Source organism: Octodon degus, unplaced genomic scaffold (genome assembly GCF_000260255.1).
Source record: "Octodon degus isolate 3935 unplaced genomic scaffold, OctDeg1.0 scaffold00160, whole genome shotgun sequence".
Taxonomy (NCBI): domain Eukaryota; kingdom Metazoa; phylum Chordata; class Mammalia; order Rodentia; family Octodontidae; genus Octodon; species Octodon degus.
In genome coordinates this window covers 3,349,035-3,352,376 of record NW_004524736.1, presented here as the reverse complement: position 1 = coordinate 3,352,376, position 3,342 = coordinate 3,349,035, and the positions used below count along the sequence as shown (strand labels likewise).

The 3,342-nt window shown below is 56.3% G+C and overlaps 1 protein-coding gene across 1 annotated transcript in view; it reads left to right on the top strand.

Annotated features, from left to right (window-relative positions):
- Positions 1 to 705: 705 nt before the first annotated feature.
- Grm8 (glutamate metabotropic receptor 8) overlaps positions 706 to 3,342 on the top strand; it is a 963,476-nt gene continuing 960,839 nt past the window's right edge. Inside the window, exon 1 of the mRNA XM_004642707.2 lies at positions 706 to 816. The gene's annotated coding sequence lies outside the window, so the exon portion shown is untranslated. The remainder of the gene's footprint in view (positions 817 to 3,342) is intronic.

Genomic DNA, 3,342 nt, shown 5'->3' with positions numbered 1-3,342 from the left:
GCGGCGGGCGGCAAACTTTGCGGGGGAAACGCGCGGGATGTAGGCTGTACTTTGAGCATCCCTGAGAAAGAAACCGTGTGCTGGGACTCTTGCCATCTGTCACGCGCTCTTCACCGGCACCCCCTGGACAGCGGCGCTCATCGGGGGACCCTGAGCAGGCGAGAGCTGACAGCTTTCCGCGCGGTCCCGGGCTCGCCCTGTGTCGGGAGCTGCTCCGCTCCGGCACGGCGGCGTTTCCATAACCGCTCCAGAGCGCGACGCCCTCGGTCCTCCCCCCTACTCGCGGGACCTCCCTTTCTCTGTCGGGGCGGGGCACCGGGGGTGATTGGTGTATTTCTCTTTTAAAAAATCAGAACTAGTATTTCTGACCCCCACGTCGCCTCGCGCTGACTCGCAGAGGGGGTCCTACCTTGCCAGCGTCCCTGTCCCTGCCCACGCCAGGCTGCGAGGTGGCCGCGAAACCCCGCGCTCCCGCCCCTCGGGGTTCCTCCTCCAGCTTCCCGAGGTGACTGGCTGGCGCGAAGCGATTGGCGATCGCGGGCGCGATCCCGGCCGCAGCTCCCCGCGCCGCGCAGGGTGAATGGCCGCGGGCGGTGGATCGCGAGGCGCGGGGCGCAGACCAATCGCGGCCGCCGGTGGGAGTATTTGTTATTCACATGGAAGAGACTTGGCGGCTGAGCGGCCAGCTCAGCCCCTCAGCCCCGAGACAGCTACAAGTGCGGCCGGCCGCGGTGCTCGCCTCGCGCGGCGGCGGCGCGGACATGGAGTTGCGGGTCCCCCGCGGGCTTCCTCACCGCGCCCTCTGCGGGGAGCAGGGTAAGACTCCTTGCCGGGCAGCAGGCGGAGGAAAACCGAAAAGCAAATGCCGAACCATAGGGAAGGGGGAAAGCCCCAGTCCCCCACACTGAAGATGCTCCCCAGACTCCAAGCTGGCTGAGAAAGGAGAATGCCCCCTTTTATCACCCTTCCTGTTATCTTCCGTTCAGCTGACAGCCAGGTGCACCGTTCCATTTCAGATTACTTTGGCTTTTCCTGGGCGCGAGTAGGTGGCCTGGTACACCCGGAGTCTGGGAGACAACTGTCGGGCGGGCCAAGAAAACGGGAATGGGTAGAGAAGGAGAGTGGGCACCAGGGGGCGAGGGGCTGGCCGGGCATTGGCGCTTGATTGGGTGTCTGTTGATTTTACGTTGCAAATAACAAGGCAGCCACCCCTCTTGTCTTCCCGTGGTTACATTCCAGGGAAGAGGTACATAAGAGAGGGAGGCTCAGCTTGCAACTCCCAAAGCTTGGCGATGTGATCCCCCAAAAGTTTAGTAGGCGAACAAGAGATTCAAGGGTGAAGGGAAGGGGGGGGGGTAGCGCGCCAAGGAGGCTCTTATGGGTAGCAGCAGCGTTTTAAATAGCTGTGCCTCGGATTTGCCTGTCCTGGGTGACCTCTTGGACCTGCCCTGGCGGAACCCGGACTTGCCCCACCGAGATGACGAGGTACCTCCGTTACGCGAATCTAAGGCGAGGGATTTCCAAAGTTAACGCTTCCGGATGAGTTGGGGTAACCCTCGCCTGCCTCAGCTTAGGCTGGCTGGGTATCTAACCAGGTTCTAGGGAAGATGGGGTGGAGGGTCGCCGGGGAAGCTGGGCGGGTAGGGGGGTCCCAGGGATCCGCATCCCCGCACAGCGCACGCTCTCCCTGGAGTTGTGTGCTCCGAGTTAGCCCCGCGAGGTTGGGATTTCCTTCCCCCTCCCCTTTTATGGCTCTTGGGAAAGCGCCGGAGTTCCGAGTCCCGGTGGGGGTTGAGGAAGAGGCAAGGTCTGGGTATCTTGAGTTGCACATGCACAGGCGAGTGCTCCCCGACAGCGCCTCAGCGGCACCCTTAACAGTGCGGCCCGAATTGCGCTCGGGCGAGCGCAGGGTGTGGGCGCTGCGGGCGGCCAGGTGTGCCGGGGGCGGAAGCGCTCGGGGCGGGTTGCGCGCGGGAGACTGGGGCGGCGCCGGGTGCGAGGGAGAGAAGGAGCACCCAGGCCCCTCCCTGAAGCCCTAGTCTCTACCCCTTCTACAGTCCCAGCCATTGAGAAGAAAAAGAGACGGTGGGAAAGAGGAGACCCAGGGCAGGCTGTGAGGCTACTGTCAGACACAGAGACAGGGCTAGAGATAGCCCCTTCGGCCACGCCGGGGAGCAGGCTCAGTCAAACAGCCCCAAGATCTAACCCTTGAGGTTCCTACAGATGGTGATAATACAAGTCTTTCTCTCTCCCTCTTTCTCCCTCTCTCTCCCTCTTTCTCTCTCTCTCCCTCTCTCCCCTTCCTCCCTCCCTCCAATTGCAGAGGAACGCGCAAGTCACCCATTTGCACTATACTGCACCTTAGAACTGCCTCAGTTTAGGGAGTCTCTAAGTGCTCAGAATAGTGGGGATGAAAATACACCCTAGCCCCACACTTCCTAAGGCGAATCTGCCCCAGGAGGGAATGCCTTATTTGCCAGTTGGGGGCGGGTGATCCTTTTCCACAGACCTGACGCGGTGGGAGTCATCTCGTGAACACCCAAGAATACACTAGACTCTTGGCCACTGCCATGATTGAATAAAAATCCTATTAACAAAATTGGAAGACAGGGTTTGTGGTTGGAGACATTTACAAGAAATATTACAAACAAGAGAAATACATTCGCATGATAGCTTTTATTTTGCCTGAAAGAAAAAGAGCCACCAGCAGGTAGTTCGTGGATAAACAGCTTACTGCACTTGACTGTAATTTTCATTATCTGTTATGAAATTGTTTGTCAATAATTGCAAATGGCTACAGAAGCCACGTTAGTTTGCCTTGGTCACTTGCTTGTGAATAATGTCTTGAAAGATCACTGTAGGAGACAAAATCAACTGTTTGAAGGCCATTCTCTGCTTCTTAAAAATATATGACTTGATAATTTTGAAAGGAGCCCTATTCGTCAGGGAAAAGGATTTTTCTATTTCAGAGTCAGCTGCAGGTTGTACCATATCTAAGATAAAGGAAGATAATTTTGCTTTTGAGTAAGGAATGTGGAGACAATTAGATGAGGGGAGATTCTCTAGGAGACATTTTGCCTGGAATAAATAAAAAAAAGATGCTGAGAAAGCAGCTCTATCTGGTATGTAGGCTTAATTTGTTTTATTTGGCTTGTGCTAGTTAGTTCTGCCCTAATATGCCCCCTTTGGAAGTCATGGCTGCTTGAATAATTCTAAATGCATCTAAATCTAAAAGGAGTAGAAAAAGAGGAGCTGCTCCAGTGTGTGTGTGTGTGTGTGTGTGTGTGTGTGTGTGTGTGTGTGTGAGAGAGAGAGAGAGAGAGAGAGAGAGAGAGAGAGAGA